The sequence below is a fragment of the Dasypus novemcinctus genome, chromosome 24 (genome assembly GCF_030445035.2).
Source record: "Dasypus novemcinctus isolate mDasNov1 chromosome 24, mDasNov1.1.hap2, whole genome shotgun sequence".
In the NCBI taxonomy this organism is placed as follows: domain Eukaryota; kingdom Metazoa; phylum Chordata; class Mammalia; order Cingulata; family Dasypodidae; genus Dasypus; species Dasypus novemcinctus.
In genome coordinates this window covers 31,776,626-31,797,937 of record NC_080696.1, presented here as the reverse complement: position 1 = coordinate 31,797,937, position 21,312 = coordinate 31,776,626, and the positions used below count along the sequence as shown (strand labels likewise).

General features: G+C 39.4%; 1 protein-coding gene across 2 annotated transcripts in view; it reads right to left on the bottom strand.

The window, feature by feature from the left end:
• Nucleotides 1-20,812, bottom strand: part of CSNK2A1 (casein kinase 2 alpha 1) — an 83,589-nt gene extending 62,777 nt beyond the window's left edge. The window contains exon 1 of one of the 2 annotated variants that reach the window (XM_058286838.2): nucleotides 20,636-20,812. The gene's annotated coding sequence lies outside the window, so the exon portion shown is untranslated. The remainder of the gene's footprint in view (nucleotides 1-20,635) is intronic. The other variant, XM_058286839.1, reaches the window with a different exon arrangement.
• Nucleotides 20,813-21,312: the final 500 nt, after the last annotated feature.

Genomic DNA, 21,312 nt, shown 5'->3' with positions numbered 1-21,312 from the left:
TTTTTTCATTAGCACCCCTTTGGTTGACTAATACACCATTTTAAAAAAATTAGCTTAAAAAATACAATAAAACAAACAAAAATTAGCAACTGGGAAAAAATACAAGCAAAGAAAACCTCTAGCATTATCATGTACAATGGCAAGCATATTTAAGTTCTCAATATAGAACCATGTGCTCCTTGATATAGTTTCCATTACTATTCCATTCAGAATATTGGAATACTTAACAATATGCTTTTGTCGATTAAGAAACACAAACCTCACTGTGTAGGACCATTTGGCAGTTCCTAAAGAAGTTGAACATAGGGAAACGGACTTTGGCCCAGTGGTTAGGGCGTCCGTCTACCATATGGGAGGTCCGCGGTTCAAACCCCAGGCCTCCTTGACCCGTGTGGAGCTGGCCATGCGCAGCGCTGATGCGCGCAAGGAGTGCCTTGCCATGCAAGGGTGTCCCCCGCGTGGGGGAGCCCCACGCGCAAGGAGTGCGCCCGTGAGGAGAGCCGCCCAGCGTGAAAAGAAAGAGCAGCCTGCCCAGTAATGGCGCCGCCCACACTTCCCGTGCCGCTGACGACAACAGAAGCGGACAAAGAAACAAGACGCAGCAAATAGACACCAAGAACAGACAACCAGGGGAGGGGGGGAAATTAAATAAATAAATAAATCTTAAAAAAAAAAAAAAAAAAGAAGTTGATTTGCCATGGGACCCGGCAATACCACTACTGGGTATATACCGAGAAGAAATGAGAGCAGAGACACAGACATCTGCACACCCACATTCAGAGTGGTGTTATTCACGACTGCCAAAAGGTGGAAGCAGCCCAGGTGTTCACCAACTGATGACTGGATAAACCAACTGTGAAGTATTCAGGCAATGGAATATTATGCAGCTATCAGAAGAAATGAAGTTGTAAAATACAAGACAACACGGATTAACCTGGAGGACATTATGTTGAGTGAAGCAAGTCAGACACAAAAGGACAAATACTGTAGGACTGCACTACTATGAACTATATATATTGTGTAATCTCATGGAGTTAACTTGAATATGGGTCACCAGAAAATAGAATGAGGTTAGAGAATGGTTAACTGGTGTAGAATTGGTAAAAAGGATGTGTGTTAATCTTTGGAAATCAATAGAAAAGGTGAAAGCTCAACATAATCTTTGTAACTAGCAATACTATTATATGGATATGAAAGGGGTTTAAAGGGAAAGTCTAAGGTCTTGTATATTACTAAAAGAAAAGCTAAAAAATGTAATATGGAACTGTATAGCATAGTAAAACCGCATGTGAAATATGAATATGGATAAAACTGCATATATAAGACTGCTTTTCTTTGAAATGGAACAAATGTATGCTAACACTACACTACAAGATGTTAATATCAGACCAAAAACAAAAACAAAGACAAAACAGCAAAAAAACACACATTGCCATTTTGACTCTGCCCCCACCCTGAGGGGAAGCCAGGACCTAAAATCACAGTGACAGTAGAAACAAGTTTTTTCCACCCAGATCAGCCTGCAGCCCTAGACTAGGCTTCATCCCCGCATCTGGCCGGGAGGAGGCTGGCTGGCCCTGCACAGTCTATCCAGGTAACTAACTGCACGTATCTTTGGCTGGCACAGACTGAATAATTAGAAGTCTACCTGGGGCAACTGTGGTTATCCTGGACCCACATTGCATAGATTGCTGCCCACACCTGCAGCTCCATCCCTGCCCCAGGCAGAGGAGAAAAAGGCATGGAGCTTCAGTCTCTCTAGGCAACTACAGTCTAGGCTGCATGACTTGGATTATTCCACACAGCTTTGACTCTGTCCCTACCCGTGGCAAAGGAGAAAGTCGGGAGAAACTTCATTGGTCCCTGGCGCAAAGAAGGCAGCTTGAGCCTCCACAGCTTATAGCACCAATTACAATCTTGGCTCCTACTGCACAACCAGCAAGGGAGAAAGGGCAGGAAGCCCTAAATTAAAGAGAAAAACTGCACCCACAACAAATACTCTGGTAAGCCAGATGCCAAGACACCAACAAAAAAAATTACAATCCACACCAAGAAACAGGAAGATATGGCCCAGTTAAAGTTACAAGATAAGCCTCCAGATGACATAAAAGAATTGAGACAACTAATCACAGATGTTCAAAGAAATCTCCTTAATAAATTCAATGAGATGGCTAAAGTGGAAGGACATTAAGACGACACTGGAAGAGCAAAAAGAATTTGAAAGGATATATAGAAAAACAGCAGATCTTACGTGAATGAAAGGTGCAATAAATGAAATTAAAAAAAAAATTAGAATCATATAACAGCAGATTAGAGGAGGCAGAAGATTGGTGAGCTTGAAGAAATGGCCTCTGAAAGTGAACATACAAAAGAACAGATGAAGAAAAGAATGAAAAAATTTGAACAAGGTCTCAGGAAACTAAATGACAGCAAAAGGCATGCAAACTTATGTGACATGGGGATCCCTAAAGGAGAAGAGAAGGGAAAAGGAGCTGAAGGAATATCTGAAGAAATAATGGTAGAAAATGCCCCAACCCTACTGAAGGACATAAATATTCCTGTCCAAGAAGCACAATGCTTTTTTCTCATATGAAAAAATCCAAATAAACCAACTCCAAGACACATACTCATCAGAATGTCGAATGCCAAAGACAAAGAGATAATTCTGAGAAGAGCAAGAGAAAAGCAATGCATAACATATAAGGGATATCCAATAAGATTAAGTGCTGATTTCTCACCAGAAATCATGGAGGCAAGAAGACAGTGGTCTGATATATTTAAGATACTACAAGAGAAAAACTTCCAGCCAAGAATCTTATATCCAGCAAGACTGTCTTTCAAAAATGAGAGTGAGATTAGAATATTCACAGATAAACAGAAACTGAGAGAATTTCTAATCAAGAGACCAGATTTCCAGGAAATATAAAGGGTATGCTAAAACCTAAAAAAAAAGGCAGGAGTGAGGCCTGGAAGAGAGTCTAGAAATGAAGACTGTATCAATAAAAGTAACTAAAAGTATCAAAAGAGTGGTAAAAATAAAATATGACAGATAAAACACAAATATTCAGGAATAAACATAACCAACAACGTCAAGCACTTGTATTCAGAAAACTGCAACTCAATGTTAAAAGAAATTTTAAAAGGCCTAAATAACTGGAAGAACATTCCATGCTCACGGATTGGAAGACTAAATATCATTAAGATGTCAATTCTACTCAAATTGATGTACAGATTAATGCAGTCCAATAAAAATTCCACCATCATTAAAAAAAATAATTGAAACATGATCATCAAATTTATTTAGAAGGGTAAGGGGTCCTGAATAGCCAGAAACATCATAAAAAGGAAAAGCAAAACCTCATCTTCAGACTTTAAATCATATTACCTAGCTATATTGGTGAAAACAGCATGGTACTGGCATAAAGATAGACATGTAGACCAATGGAACCAAACTGATGGATCAGAAACAGACCCTCACATGTATGGTCAAGTGATTTTTGACTAGCCTGTCAAACCCACACAGCTTGGGCAGAACAGTCCCTTCAACAAATGGTGCTGACAGAATTGGATATTCATAGCCAAAAGAAGGAAAGAGGACCCCTATCTCACACCTTATCCAAAATTTAACTCAAAATGGATAGAAAACCTAAAAATAAAAGAACTGTAAAACTTCTAGAAGGAATTGTAGGAATATATCTTCAAGACCTGGTGGTAGGCGGTAGATTCTTAAAGGAGATAAAAGGAGGACTGACATGGATTACTGATGTTTAAGGTATGCAGAAGTTTTAATTAGCTTTACTGTAAAAGTGTGGAAATGTATAGAGTGGATGGTAACACATAGTGAGGAACAGCTAGTTTTTAAATGGGGATGTGGATGAAAATGGTAATCTAGGTATGTAAATGCCAAGTGACAAAATGCTACAGAATAATCTAGCAGCTGAATAGCACAGTAAACCAAGAAGTGGATGAGAATTGTGGTTGATGGTACAGAAGCAAGAGTGTTCTTTGTGAGCTAGAGCAAATGTACATCACTACTGCAGGGTGCTGGGAATGTGGAGAAGCATGGGAAAAATATAGCTGGAGTGACCTATGGACTGTGGCTATCAGTAATAATATAATATTCTTGCATCTATGTGAAAGATGTACTGTGCTGATAAGGCAGTATGGAAAATGTGAGCCAAATGTACACTATGGACATGGTAAAAATCAGATGATATTATCTTATTTGTAGTAAATGTTCCACCACAGTGTGTTATGTTGATGGAGGGGTGTTGTTTGGCAATTCTGCACATGTGCATGATTGTTTTATAAGTTTACAACTTCTGTCATAAAAAATATATTTAAAAAATAATAACAGGGTGGGTTGGGGGAAAAACACACCAAATGTAAGATAAGAACTATGGTTAGGGAAAAGGACTTGGCCCAGTGGTTAGGGCGTCCGTCTACCACATGGGAGGTCCACGGTTCAAACCCCGGGCCTCCCTGACCCATGTGGAGCTGGCCCATGCGCAGTGCTGATGCGCGCAAGGAGTGCCGCACCACGCAGGGGTGTCCCCCGCGTACGGGATCCCCATGCGCAAGGAGTGCGCCCGTAAGGAGAGCCACCCAGCGCGAAAGAAAGTGCAGCCAGCCTGCCCAGGAATGGTGCCACCCAGGAATGGTGCCGCCCACACTTCCCGTGCCGCTGACGACAACAGAAGCGGACAAAGAAACAAGACGCAGCAAATAGACACAGAGAACAGACAACTGGGGGACGGGGGGATTAAGTAAATAAATAAATCTTTAAAAAAAAAAAAAAGAACTATGGTTAGTAGTAAGATACTGACAGTATTCTTTCACAATTTGTAACAAACACCTCACGACAATGCAAGGTGTTGGTGGAGGGTTGATGTATGGGACCCCTGTATGATGTTATACATTTTTGCTTTGTAAGTTCACAACTTTTACTATACACTTAATTGTTTATGTATGTTCATATATAAATGATATAAAGATAATAATAATACGGTTGGTTCGGGGAAAAATACTTTGGTTACTAGAATATTTTGACAATGCTCTTTCATCATTAAAAAGGTTTAACAACAATTCACATTACTGTATTGGTGGTAGAGTTATGAGATTTCTGCATGATGTTATATATGTCTGTTTTGTAAGCTCACAAGTATTACTATAAACTTATTATGTATGAGTGATATACGTCAATAAGTTAAAAAAAAAACAAACCCACACAATATGCTAAGTGAAAGAAACCAGACCTACATATTGTATGACTCCATTTATATAAAATGTAAACATAAATCAAATTATAAAGATGAAGTTAGATTAGTGGTTATGTAGGGCTGGGGAATGACTGCTATAGCGTGTAGAGCTTTTGCTTTCTGGAGTAATGAAATTGTTCTAAAATTTTTTGTGGTGAGGAATGCACAACACTGTGAATATACTAAAAGCCAATGATTACATACTTTGTCTAGATCATATAATATATGAATATATTGCAATAAAACTGCTTAATAAATAATTGTGCAAGAATAGCCAGAAATAGCAGCTATGTACAGAAGGGGAAGCATAGAGAGATCACAAGATAAAGAATTTTCTTGTGTGTTTTTTGTTTATCATTACTGAAATAATGAAAATGCTCTAATGATGACTGAGGTGATGAATGCACAACTATGTGATTACGTCAAATACCACTGATTGTACAGTTTGGATGAACTGTATGCTTTATTAATATGTATCAATAAAATTGACGTTTTTCTTTAAAAAAATAAAAATAAATAAATTTAAAAAATGCAGATCTGACCAAGGAAGTCAAGGCCCCTTCTCTGTGTGCCAAAAGCACTCTTTGTTTACTTCACTTATACCATACTATTTACACACCCATCTCTGTAGCCAAACAAAGTTCCAAGAGATTAGTGCCTCTGTATCCTCAAGGGATTACCATAGAAGTTGGCACAGAAAATGGTCTATAAGTATTTACTGAAAGAATAATACTGTGACAAGTGATAAATCAGGCAAATGTTATGTATTAAACATAATGAAAAAGTGGAATTATTATTTGGACTATACAAATTATAACATTAAAAATGGAGTTCCTCAATAAGCTCAGAGATCCATGAACTCCCTAAAAGTACATTTAGTAGCATGAGCATGTACATTTTTAAAAGTAAAGGTCCAATAATAAAAAATAAAAAAAGTAAAAGTCCAAAACTTAGATGCTCAAAGGAACTTGTAAACCTCAAGAGAATTAAGAATTGCTGAGTTAGACAAACAGGCAATGTATATTCTTAATGCTGCCAAAGATCCATTTTTAAAAGAAAGTTAATTTGATAATTTACATACATAATTAAACATTAAATTGCTCAAGTCAAATATATCCCATTCTTTCCTGAAGGAAGGGAAAACAACAATGTATCCCTATGCTTCAATTTATGTCCTAGCATGAGTCCCAAGCTTGATGAATGATTAACAAAATGTTACCTTCAGAGAAGATACACTAGCATTCAGAGTAACGAAAGGATACCAGTTTCTCAAACAAGTTTTTGGGTTTTTGTTTTTGTTTTTTTACCTCATATTACTGTTTAAAAAATAAGGTGAATTCTTCAAGTGTCCATCTTAAATCTTTTAGAGTTTTACATTCTTAAATATATCCCTTGAATTGTACACAGAAAAAAATTAGTTGGGGGTCAGAAAGCCACTTCAAATGGTCTTTCCTAAACTTAAAGATCATTTAAAGACTGGCAGCCTCTTTGAGTATTAAAACTGTTAAGATACCCAACGACTGAACTTTAGCATCTAAATCAGTGGTTCCCAGACTTATTTTAAAAAGTCAAGACCCACAGAAAAAATATTTGTGCAGCACACTGAAGTAAATGATCCAGATTGCTCCTGACCTAAAGTAATTGGCTTGGATGCCATGTACCTCTATCACAGTATACTGGCTGAGAAATTCTGGTTTAAATAATCAGTGGAGATAATGAACCAAAGGCAAAATCCATGCAGTAGGTAGAGAAGACAATTTCACAACTCCCCTTATTTCAAGAGATATGTAATCACCTCTTGCAGCTTTCAAGTACAGTCCAGATATACAACTAACGAGCAACCATTTCTCCTGGGAGATCAATTATTTGGAGGCCAACTGGAACAAAAGCCAACAACAACAAACACAAACTAAACCTCATAACCCTAAGTTAGAAGAATAAGTCAAAAGAAAACAGGTTAAACATAAAAATTAATGTAAGAGTAAATGAAGTTATGTTTTCTTTTCCATTTTATACTGACTCTCTTTTCCTGTCTCAAGGTAATAGCTCTGGTCAGCAATACTCTCTCTCACCTATCAAATTCATGTCACAAAAGGGTGATGTGTTTTGTTATTAAATTGGGGTAAAATATATAGCTCAAAAGATTAATAATTAGCTCCTTGACAGTTCCCGACCTATTCCAAACTTCAAATCTAAGATTTCAAATACATACTGAATAAGCAAGGAAATGACCTGTTCAAAGCCAATAATTTTTCTGGCCCTGTTAATAGTCTAGATTTGAAATACAAATATTCACAATAATACCTGATATAACTCAAGAAGTTACCGCTTGCTTAAACCTGAAGGTATATAACCTTAAGAAATTACAGCCTGAAATGCCCACTGCCTTTGCTTTTATTCCTACCTACAAAAATTACAACATTCTCATTTTAAATGACAATACACTCGAGTATTTCAAACAAACAAACTAGGAGGTGCAGCATAACAAAAAAATATTTGCTTTCCGGCTCTCTCTGTGACTTTCATTTCTCCACTTTTAAGCCATAAAAGGGATCAAAGTGTCAATGCTACATAATGATATAACAATAGCGGGAGGTTTTCCAATGAAGGGAGTTATTTATTATAGGGACACCCAAGCAATTTGATTTGGATTAAGAGTTCTATCTCAAACACTTGACAAAGTTGTACCTTTGGTATTGTCTCCTATAATACAGAATATAGCAAATGCAGGGCAGAAGGAGTTACCATCTCTTATCAGGTAACATAAGCAAAATAAACTCACAATCTTAAACTTTATTCCATTGGTTGCAACCCTCTGGAACCAAGAGATAGAAAACTTCATTTGGGACCAAAAGTAATTTAAACTATTATCCAGCATTTATGTATGTAAAAACTACTATCATTTGAGTATCTCATATAAACTAAGCATGGTATGAGGTGCATACTCCTATTTTAGAAATAAACAGGTTGAGAGGTTATATGGTAGGGGCCAAATTTGAATACAAGTCTATTTCAAATGGAAAGTCTAGGTAGGTTCTTTTCACTAATTCTACATTTCCCTCAGTTTTACAAGCTGATTAACAGCATACCATAAACATTACAATTAAATGTTATGTTTTAAATTTCCCATGCATAGGAGATAAGAGGTAGGGGGAATGATTAAGTTTCAAGAGTGAGTTCTCAGGCCAGTTTTGAAAAAAAATTAGGTTTTAAAAAGATGGAAGAACAACTCCAAAGCACATAGCCATATGTAGCCAATTCTATATAAAGGGTTTAACTACACGAAACACTTGAACTACTTTAAAGTACTGATAAAAATGAGTTTCTGTCCTACCTTGTTATGGTTTAACAAGTAGATTACCTCATAGGGGAGGACATAGAGATGTAAATGCAAGAAGGCATCCCTCAAACATATCCCTAACACACAATATGCAAGTCAGGCCTAAAATGTGGTCAAAGAAACAATGAAAATGAGAGCTCTGATTCAGGTTCATACCTCTATAAGGTGGGCAAACCTAGTACTTTTCCTAAGTCTAATAAGGGAAGATTCACTTCAGCTATGAACATGAAAATCCTGGATTCACTAAAACTAGAAAACTACTCCAGCAATGTATACTGTACAAGAGTAACAAAGACAATCTAAACTGGGCATGAATTACATACTGACCCACCCCTAAAAGCCGCAGCAATTCAGTATTGCACCTATTAAGGCAGGCCACACCAGAAACAGGAAGTACAAGTCAAAAAGCCTCACTGAAAATAAGAACTCCTGACAGCAGAAAATGAAAGTAAGGTGTGATGAGTAGCAAAAGAGGCCATGAACACACTGACATCACTGACGGGGAAGGAAAGGTATTACTAGTCAGGTATCTATAAGCTAGGCACTTTATAAATACCTCCTTTAATATTCAAAGTAACCGGAGATAATATTAGCTTATAATATGTATTTAATACTTACCAAATCCCAGACACTGTTCTAGATGTTTTAGTTATTTCCTCACAAGATTCCTTTGAGGTAGGTAGTACTAACCATCATTTTACATATGAAGAAACTGAAGCAAAGAGGTTAGTAAGCTGCCCAAAAGTAGTTGTGATCCCAATTGTAGAGATGAGAAAGCACAGGCTTAAAGAGGGGGTAGATAACCTTCCTCAAAATTGGTGTCCCACTCTAAAGCTAGGATTTATTTCCCACTACCTGGACACCTTCCCTCTCTTAGCAAACTCAGTTAAAAAATTTCATTAATGTCCTGGGGGAGAGGGTGAACTACAGGGTAAACTATTATCCATATGGTGCAGCAATGCTCCAAAATGTGTTCACCGAGTGTGATGAGTGTGCCACAATGATAGGGGAGGCTGTTGGTGTGGGAGGAGTGGGGTGGGAAGGTGGGGGGTATACAGGAACCTCTTATGTTTTTTAATGTAACATTTTTTGAGATGTACATATCTTTAAAAAAATACAATTTACAAAACTGATGGGGATGGAGGGATGGGGGGTGGGTTATATGGGAACCTCTTATGTTGTTTTTTTTTTTTAAAGATTATTTATTTAGGAAACGGACTTTGGCCCAGTGATTAGGGCGTCCGTCTACCATATGGGAGGTCCGCGGTTCAAACCCCGGGCCTCCTTGACCCGTGTGGAGCTGGCCATGCGCAGCGCTGATGCGCGCAAGGAGTGCCGTGCCACGCAAGGGTGTCCCCCGCGTGAGGAAAGCCGCCCAGCGTGAAAAGAAAGTGCAGCCTGCCCAGGAATGGCGCCGCCCACACTTTCCGTGCCGGTGACGACAACAGAAGTGGACAAAGAAACAAGACGCAGCAAATAGACACCAAGAACAGACAACGGGGGGGGGGGGGGGGGGGGGATTAAATGAATAAATAAAAAAATCTTAAAAAAAAAAAAGATTATTAATTTATTTCTCTCCCCTTCTCCCCCTACCCCAGTTGTCTGTTGTGTGTGTCTATTTGCTGCATCTTGTTTCTTTGTCGGCTTCTGGTGTTGTCAGTGGCATGGGAATCTGTGTCTCTTTTTGTTGCATCATCCCACTGCGTCAGCTCTCCGTGTGAGCAGTGCCACTCTTAGGCAGGCTGCACCTTCCTTCACGCTGGGCGGCTCTCCTTATGGGGCACACTCCTTGTGCGTGGGGTTCCCCTATGCGGGGGACACCCCCACATGGCACAGCACTCCTTGCACGCATCAGCACTGTGCATGGGCCAGCTCCACATGGGTCAAGGAGGCCCGGGGTTCAAACCATGGACCTCCCATGTGGTAGATGGACACCCTAACCACTGCGCCAAGTCTGTTTCCTCTCTCTTATGTTTTTTAATGTAATGTTCTTTGTGATCTATTAATTTTAATTTTTAAAAAATTTCATTAAGAATGAAAAATTCTCAATACCTCTCCCCTAAATATCTGTAGCTGTTTCAGAAACTATACCAAAGATACAAAGCAAATAGGACACCTCCAAAAGTTATGGTATGATACGTCCATTATTAGAAAATGTCACTTAATTGTAAATTTGAGGGCAGAGACAATCTGGAGATCCTTAACAAGAACTGCCTGAAATGTAGTAGGCACTCAGGGTCTCTTGAATGAATAACATGTTTGGTCTGGTCATAAATTCAATAGTCCAAAATGGTCATTTTGCACTTTCTGATGTGGTATAATTCAGTTTTTCAGGAAAATAATTTACTCATTCATTTTCCAAAAAGGATGGTTTTCTTAAAATTTATAGAACATTAATGAAAATTTGAAGTTTGAAAATTCTGCTGTAAATATTAAGGAAAATGGAGAAATGACCATTATTTGCATCATTCACAGCTTCAGAAAAATTCTTTTCCAAACACATTAAAATATTTCAGCTAACAAAAACCTGTAAAAAATCCACAAGACCAGAAAATGTAAAAACAGAAAAAAGAAAAATAAGCAGTCAATATAAGGGTGGTCAAGATGGGATATGTATAAAATTACAAAAAATAAACCTAGACTGTAGGATGCTGAAAGATAGCCAGGAAGAATCCATTTCAGTCCTTGTCCTCAAAGGGCTGAGAAGGGCCAGATGTGGATGGTGGAGTATCAAGATACTTCAGGGTTCCAAGTCCCCACAAGCTCTGAAAAACCAGCAAGAACTGGCAGAAACATCTTTTTAAAAAGCGCCAGAAAACAGTTAAAGGACTGAAGTAATAGGGTAAGCGCTAAATAAAGAAAAAGACCACTTAAAAGTGTAGGATCTCGTGATGCCCTCCTTGCCTGGCTCCTTTGCAATCCCCTCACCAGCTCAGCACAGAACCAGCCCTGATTCTGGAGGGGGTGGAGTAACCCTCATACACATACAGGAAGCATATATGTCTGGCCCAGTCTGTCTGGTGGTGGCCTGAAAGACACAACTGTCCCAGAACTTGCCCTGTGGTTAAGAAGGTAGCTCACAGAGCTTGCCTATAAAATACTGTGGAAGAACAGTGAAGTTGTACTGCCTGGGGCAGGGGACTATTGGCTACAGGACATATGCTGCAGTGGCCAGGACAACAGTGTGAGGAAAAACTGTTCCTTAGGGAAGAGGTGACATTTATATCAGTGTAAATGGGGTGACTGCTAGGGTCAAATGCATATGTCCAAGAGAAAACACATGTGGAGGAAAAGGATCAAGGAGGCTCCTATGCTTTGGCCAGGAGCTACTCTCCAAACTCACTGAATGGATAAACTCTGAAGGGGAGTACTCACACAGGTCACTCTGTAAAGACAAGACTGGGAAAAGGTATTTTTTTTCCCTTTCTCTCCCTCTCTGCGAGTCTGTTAGCTCCTAGCATTCAAAGAAAGCTGTCACAACACTAGCTGAATTCAAATTTAAGGAACAGATGCCTCAGAGTCTAAATTCCAGCAATAACCCAATAAAATATATTACAATGTCCAGGTTTCAAGAAAAGATTACAAAACAGACAAAGAAACAGGAAGTGGTGGCTCAAGCAAAGGAGAAGACTAAAACATTAGAAAGCATCAATGAGGAGGACCAGACCTGGGACATACCAGAAAAAGACTTTTAAAAATGGTCATAAATATGCTCAGAGCTAAAAGAAAACATGAGCAAAGAACCAAAGAACATCAGGAAAATGATAGCTGAACACAAAGAGAATAGAGAAATGGAAATTATGAAAATGAAACAAACAGCTGAGACCCATAGTAACAGAAATTAAAACTTCCCTAGAGAGTTCAATGGCAGATTGGAGCTGGCAGAAGAATGAATCAGTGAACCTAAGGATAAGACAACTGAAATCATCCAGTCTGTGGAGCAGAAATATGAAAGCATGAAGAAATGTGAACTGCACCTGAAGAACCTGTGGGACACCATCAAGCATACCAATATAAGCACTGTAGGAACCCCAGAAGGAGAAGGAAGAAAGGTAAAGAAAATATTAAATACATATAATAATGGCTGTAAACTTCCCAAATTTAACGAAAGACATGGATATATACATTTAAGATGTTCAATGAATTCACAACAGGATAAACCCAAACAGACTCACAGTATACTAATTTTTAATCTAATTGTCATATGCTAAAGAAAAGAATTCTGACAACTGCAAGAGACGCAACATGTCACGTACAAGAGAGCCTCAATAAGATTAAGTGCTGATTTCTCACTGGAAACCCTGAGGGCAAAAGGGCAGTTAAAAGGCATGTTTAAAGTGCTGAAAACAAGAAATGCCAAACAAGAATTCTACACCTGACTAAACTGCCTTTCAAAAAACAGATTAAGACATTCCCAGATAAACAAAAGCTGAGGGACTTGGTCACCACTGGACTGGCCCTAGAAGAAATGCTAAAGGGAGTTCTGCAGGTTGAGAGGAAAGGACATTAGACATCTGACAAAAGCCAAATGAAGATCTCCAATAAAGATAATAACAAGGACAAATATAAATACCAATACTGTTGCATTTTTGATTTTTAGCTCCTTTTTACTTCCATTTGCCAGCATCTAAAAGGCAAATGCATAAAAATGTAGTTTGTGATAAGAACTACATAAAGGGGAAGGGATGGAGGGATAAAAGAGGATAGTTTATGTATGCTATTGAAGTTAAGCTGGAATTAAACCAAACAAGACTGTTAATAGATTCAGGTTGTTAAATTTAGGCCCCATGGTAGCCACAAAGAAAATATGAGAGAATATCCTAACTCTACAGGTTACCAGGAATTGGGGGGGGGGGGGGGGGGACAAGAGGGAATTAATGCAAAGTGAATGTAAGGTTTCTATTTGGGGTGAAGGGAAAATTCTAGTAATGGATGGTGGCAAGGATACTGTGAATGTGACTAATACCACTTACCGGTATGCTTGGGAGGCATCGAGATAGGAAGATTTGTTTTGTATATCTGTTTCCACAATTAACTAAAAAGGGAGAAACTAAAGTGAGAACAATAATTAAGCTCTATACATAAAACTGAATGGGATCTAAGAATGCAGGAGAAAAGGCTCAAAAAGTCATTATTAGGACATAAGAAAAAATTGGAATATAGTATGTAAGCTTTATATCAATATTAAATTTCTTTAACTTGATAATTATACTTAAGATGATTACAGAATAAATGCTTATAAAAAATGTACATGGAAATATTACTTGTTCAAGGAGTATGATGTGTACAACCTACTCTCAAATATTCAGAAAATGGATGGATGGATAGATTATGATTGGAATGATATGGCAAAGGTAGCAAAATGCTGGAATTGGTGGATCTGGGTATTTGGGGGTGGGAGATACAACGGGGTTTGTACTGTTTTTGCAACTGTACTGAAAGTTTGAAATTATTTCAAAATAAAAAGTTAAAAATTAATCTAACTGTATCCTGGTATTTAACTCTAAAATTCTCACTGTGAATAATGCAATATTTTTTATGCAGGAAAACACTATCATCACTAAGGTTAAAAAAAGCTTGCCCACTAGAGCAACTGCTGCTAAGTAGTTCCCTCATGTTTAACTCTAGAAAGACACAAAATTGGTAGAAACCAGAAAAATACCACTCCTAGCAGTGCCTTGTGATACTGTCAATTTTTCACCCGTAACTTTTAACCTAATGCAAACACATCCTTTGTTACGTGAGAGAAACTCCTTTTCTTTGATAATCCTAAAGGAATTTCTTCATATGAAAAGCTAGCTGGCCTAGATTTCTCTCTACTAAGAAGCAATCCAATGATAAGACACTTTAAAAATTACCCATTTTAGGAGCTCAACAAAATTTGGGTGCATGAACACACTAATACTCTTGAGGAACTAAGATGGTAAACAACTTGGCCTAGGTTACCCAATGAATTTTAAGAACACCTCTCATTTTAAAATCCAGTGCTACATCAGTATTTACTACCTTAAAATGCTAAGCTTTGCCTAATCCCAGATAATGGCAAATCACATCAGTTCTCAGTTTCTGAACGTGCATTAATCATAATATTTACAAACATGCTGTCATACAGTTGTTGTAACAGTTATCATAAATATTGTAACAGTTAACATTTTGGGGGCACTTACTGAGTTAGGTACTGTGCTACACAGTATCATATGCATTATCTCAATCCTCACAATAACTTCATGAGGAAATTGAGACAAGGAGTAATAAAGTAACATGTCTAAGGTAATATCTAGACAAGAGGCAAGGTAGAATTCTCAGGTAGTGTAGTTCAAACGCCATTTAGTTTCTACTGCCTGGACTGGGACTACAGGCCAGCTCTAGGCCCATGCGATACTAGGGATGGATGAGCCACTTAACCTTCATGTGGCCCATTTATTTTAAGCCCAGAAGTAAAAAAAACAAAAAACAAAAAACAAAAAACCTCAAAATCTTTTATACTCTGAAATGCTGATTTTGTATCCATCTTTCCATTCAAGTAACTAAACTTGGAAAGTAACTGTCTCATTTCCTCCATCTTCCAAATTCTTCCTCACTAAAGTTAAAGCCCAAATTTTATGAATTCAATCAATAGAATATTGTGACAAAACAAAAACAAAAGGTCTTTTCTTAGTAACCAGAAACCCTATTCCGTAGTTATGATTCTCAAATCTGACTCCTAACCTCAAATAACAATAACAGGAAGAAAAGATTTTATAACTTTGGGGTGGGTGGAAGGTGTGAGAGAACTGATCACTGTTTAGGTGGTTATCAGTTCAAATAACATAACATCTATTTCTATCTTTTTTAAAAGAAAGAATACATCTTTAAAAGGTTATCATATATATCTATTATTTTATTTACCCAATAAAAATAAATTATGTCATTTATCCAAAAGTTTAGTATAGACATGAAAGAATCACCATTTTTAGGAGTCCTACCAAAATGATCCAGAGCTCTAAAATACACATTTTACCAAACTGGTCATCTTCATACTACATATAAGGAGAATGAAAAGGTTTAAATATCAAGAAAGAGGGAAAGGTTCCATTTAACACTGTTATTCTGTGACATCTTCCATGACTAAATAACCTTACAGAATAATCTTTGCTGCCTTTGTTCTCTGGAATATAATTCCCCAAAAATTCTTAAATAAAACCAGTTTTCTATTGTTGCTGCAACAAATTACCACAAATGTAGTGGCTTAAAACAACACAAATTTATTATCTCACAGTGCCTGCAGGTCAGGAGATAGTTTGGCCTTGGCTAGGTACTCTGCAGGAAACTGTTTTCACTGGAAACTGTGGCAAAGAATCACCTTCTTATCCATTCAGGTTATTGCCTGAATTCAGTTCCTTACATCCGTAGGAACTGAGACCTCTATTTCCTTACTGGGTGTCAAGCAGGGCCTAGTCTTTGCTCCTGGAGGCTGCTCGCATTCCAGCTTGTGCTTTCCGTTTGATGGCAAAGTAAGTCCCTTTCATTGCTTCCATTTCTCTGACTTCTCCCTCTGCCCCATCTCTCAAACTCCAGCTGGAGAAAGTTCTCTTCTTTTAAGGGTTCATGTGATTAGACTAGGCTCATCCAGAAAATCTAGGATAATCTCAAAATCATTAACCTTAATTATACCTGCAAAGTTCCTTTTGTCAAGTAATAACATCAAATTCAGATTCCAGGGATTTAGGGCATGGACATTTTCTGGGAGTCATTCTGACCACAAGTCTGCTCTTTGTCCTTGAAAGATTTATGTCTCTCCCAAAGGCAAATTACATTTATTGCACCCCAAGTTCCCCAACGGCTCATACCATTATAGCATCAACTCCAAAAATTTCATCTCAATCTCACCATTTCAAAAGTCCCAAATCTCAGCATTGAAATCAGGTGTGGATGAGGCTCTAGGTATAATCCATTAAGTACAACTCCTGGGGCATAATTCCTAAGAAAACAAGTTACCTGCTTTCAACATATAATAGTGGGAAAGACATAGGATAACTGTTACAGGTCTATCAGTCAAACAGAGGGCAAATATATAAGATAAAATGAAGTCGCTGGTCCAAAGCAGTTTCAAAATCCAGTTGGGCAAACTCCACTATGTTACAAAGCCTTGGAAAAAGCCTCTGTGGCTTTTGGCTTTGCCTCCTGGACTCTTGATTCCACCCTGAGTCGCCTTTTATGAAAGATAGTATATTTTGTTTTTCTGTCAGGAGAATTTGGGGTGTCTGAAAGCCTTCTTTTATTTCTTATTCTGTCCCTTTCAATCCAAGCTGGCAGTATTTCTGCTAGTACAAAATTCTCAAGAACCTTGTGGGTTGCGCATGAATTTCACAGAAGCCAAGTTCATAAATCTTTCTGAGATAATACCTTTTCAATTTTTGGCTTTTGCCAAGATGATGAGGGATGACACCCTTAAGCTTCCTACAGAATGCTGGTCTGAGTGAAGGATCTGTGAGTTACAGCCTTAATCTCTTCAAAGAGCCTTTTGTGTGACAAAATACTCTGATCTTTTGATCTTTCTGAGGTTTTAATAAAAAGGTATGCAACCACACACATTTCTTTTTCTCTATGGCACATTTTCAGAAGCAATCTCTTAATTTTAGTCTTTTTTTGCCATCTGGATTGCCTGAGCATTTCCCAAATCATTATATCCTTTTTGTTTAACATTTCTTCCCTCAATTTACAATTCCTCTCGCTTTTTATTATAAGTAACAAAAAGAAGCCAGGCTGACCCAAAATCCTCAAGACTGAAGAAAGAACAAAATAAGGCGGCAATGCAATTATGGACTAAAGTAGACTTATTATTATTGTAGTAATGGAAAAACATGTAACACTGATGTAGAGACACTGGTCGCCAGAGATTCTGAGGGGAGGGAGAAGGAAGAATTGGTATAACACAGGGCATTTTTGGGACATTGGAATTGTTATGCATGATATTGCAATGACAGATAAAAGGCGTTATACACTTTGTCAAAATCTGTAAAACTGTGCAGTGCAAAGTGTAATCCATAAAGTGAACTACAGACCATGGTTAGTAGCAATGCTTCAATACGTGTTCATCAATTGTAACAAATATACCACACTAATGAAAGATGTTGAAAGTATGGGAGGGGGAGGGAGTGGGGAATACAGAATCCCCTATATTTTCAATATAACATTTATGTAATCAGAAGCTCCTTTAAAAATAAAGGAAAAACAAACAAACAAAAAGAAACCAGCCTGAACTTTCAACACTTTGTTTGGAAATCTCAGCTAAATATTCACATTCATTGCTTGCAAGTTCTGCTTTCCACATAACCACAAGAAAATTCTGCTAAGTTTTTTTGGCCAATATGTAACAAGGATCTTCCTTTCAGCAACAGCATCTACCTTATTTCCTGCAGAGCTTTTAGAGGCAGTTATCTTTCATGTTCACATTTCTACTAACAGTCTGTTCACTGTGATACAGGTATTCTCTAGGGTGATTTAGATTTTCTTTAATATGTTCATTTCCTTTCTGAGCTCTCACTAGCAGTCATTAACATCCACAATTCTACTAACAATCTGTTGAAGGCAATCTAGACCCTCTTTCTTATGCCCCTCGAAATTTTTCTGGCTTCATCCACTGCTCAATTCCAAACCTACTTCTACATTTTTAGGTAACAGCATCTCACTACTGGTACCGATTCTGAATTAGTGTTCTATTGCTGTAATGAATTACCACAAACATAAGTGACTTAAAACATCACAAATCCATTATCTGTTTCTGTACGTCAGAAGTTGAGTGGTCTCTGCTAGGTCTTCTACTTAGGGCCTCAAAATGAAGGTGTCTGCAGGGTTCTATTCCTTGCTGGAAACTACTGTGGGGCATGAGGTCCCCATTTCCATGCTGGCTGCCAGGCAGGGTTCTATCTTTGTTCCTAGAGGCTGACCACTTTCCTTCTTATATTTTCCATATGGCCCCCTCCAGCAATGGCAAGATGAGTCCCTTTCATGCTTCAGATCTCTCTTATTTCTCCTTCTGCTCCATCTCTCTAACTCCAACTGGAGAAAGTACTCTTCTATTAACGGCACATGCGATTAGATTGGGCCCATCAAGAAAATCCAGGGTAATTTTCCTATCTTAAGGTCATTAACCTCCCTTTGACATGTAACATAGTCACAGATTCCAGGGATTAGGTTGTGGATATATATGGGGTGGAGTGGGTAGCATTCTATCTACTACAAACCCCAAACCCTAGGTGAGGCTTTAACCTTATTTCCTAAGGAAAATCTCCCCTTTCTTCAAAAGAGTATGGGAAATAATGTTTCATGTCCAGAGATAGAGACAACAGTAAAAAAGCAAGGACTCATTTGGGAAGAGAGTGGACAGGAACCAGAAAGCTAAAAATACATTCTGGAAAAGGAGTTGTCATCCGTATCATACCCAAATAACAAATTAATTCACCCATTACTCAGAAACTAGCCCATGCTCTCCCTTAAATATGTACTTCCCTTCCACCCTGTATTCTATACAAACGGCATAACTAGGCATACTTTTTTGTTTAAAGGTCACCTAACTTTAATCAGTTGACAGATCAATCTACGCAGCTCCCAAGCTTCATTCTTTCTCCAACTCATACCGCCTCCCCCAATAGCAAACGAAAGCCAAAAATATTTGTCACTCTTAGCCCATATATACCAAGCCAATTAAGCCAAATGACTTAAAACAAATCAAAACAATGCAGCACCTACAAAGATTAATATCCTAAAGCATTGCAAACCATCACAAATTTTACCTAGAATGGAGAAACCCCAAAGACCCCAGCTAGTCTCTTTTAATAGCGACACATAAGATCTACTGTGTACTTACTAGCTGCCAGGAACTGTGGTAAGCACTTGACATGAACTAACTCATTCCCTCCTCCTCATAAACTTATGAGCTAGGAAATATTATCACCTCCATTTTACAGACAGGAAAACTTAGGCCTTCAGAGGCCACACAACTAAGTAGTAGTGATACTGATATTCAAGAACCTAGGCAGTCTAGTTCTTAATCACTGGACTCTACTGCCACTCCTTAGATAAAATGAGGTCGCCAACTTATCTTCCCTTTCTTTTTTTTTTTTCACTTCTTCTCCCCACATCTTCTCACGGAATTTAGTTGTTGAAAAGTAAGGTCTTCACAAATAATTTGCCACATTTTCAGAACTCTTTCCTCCCGACAAAAGGAGGAATCAAGAAGCAACTTTTCCTGACCCTGACTTTGCTTCCCAAAAACAAACTACAGAAGCTCCACCCATCACCTGCCTAGCCTAGAAATGTTCCAACACTGCAAAAAACAAGGAAAAAATAACAGCAACACACACACACAAAACAGTCCTACTCTTTCGAAAGGTCACCAGCTAACATAGTCTTAGCCAACCCTTCATTCTATATACCTCTTCTCTTCCACCGAGGCCCCCAACCAACCTTAACTCCAACTCCACCTGTTCTGCCCCGCTCCGTGGTCCCCTCTCCCTTTCTCTCCAGGACATCATCCGGGGTTCCCTTCATCTCGCACCCCAACCTGCAGGTGGGAAGTCCAGCCCCACCCCGAGGGACCCTAGGAAGGCCACTATTCCTGCTGCTCACCTTCGCGGGACAGTTCATCTCACCCTACCCAGCAGGCACCACTCCCCTCAGCACCCTCCTAGGGTATCCCTCTCCGGCCCCACCCCTCACGCCCTTCTCCCCTTCTGGCGAGCCCCCCTCCCCCAAGTTGCCTCCTAGTCCCCGCCCCGGTCCAGCCCTCTTTCCTGCAAAAAGCTGATTCCGAGAGCCAGTTTCCACCCTCACTTCGGCCTCTGTGCCCAAGCCTCACACCCTGTCCTGACCGGGGAGGAGAGAGGGGTGGGAGTTGGCCCAGGGCCTCCCCGACTGGCTGCAGGAGCCTCGGCTGATGGGGGGGGGGGGGAGGTAGGAGAGAGCGACGGGCCGCTAGGAGGCTGCAGGGAACGTAAGGGACAACCGTGCCCTGCCGTCCAACCCTAGGCCCACCCTCACCCCCCAACGACCTCACCTGGCAGTTCCCACGGTACCTGGGGTGGAATCGGCAGCGGCGGCAGCCGCTCTCCCCTCTCCTCACACAGACAATATGGCGGCGGCGGAGGAGGAGACACACGGCCGGGCCGCCAGCCGCAAGGACCAGAGCGAGGCTGCAGCCGCCGCTGCCGGAAGCGGAAACCCCCCCTACCAGAAGGCGGGACGAAACCGATTCCGACTCCGCCCCTAGCGGAATCTCGCTGAGGGCAGCCATGCTAGGTTGTCCTATTGTCTCTCTGGAGGTTAAGTTGCGGACAAGGAGTAAATAAAAGGAGTGCTCTTCGTAAAGTATGATGAAGAAATTTTTAAATATTACGCGCATTTTATTTCAGTACATGGGCGAAATGATGGGAGAGGAAACATGAATCGCCCAACTGAGTATAAAATTGGTTTGACCCAAGTTAAGATGGCGGTCCCCAGTTTTCCCTCACGTCACCCAACTGTTGAATACCACCAGCCTACAATCCGGCCCCGCCTTCCCTGGAAATAAGCATGCGCGACCTGTAGAGCTATAGAGCGAAGCATTCTGGGAATTGAAGTCCATTCTGTTCCGTCTCCTAGTTTAGGTTTAGGGTTCCAGCAGCACCCTTCTTCTGCCCCAGCTTCGAGTTCGGAAGAAGTGAAAGGAAAGTTGAACCCTGGAGGGGCGTGGCC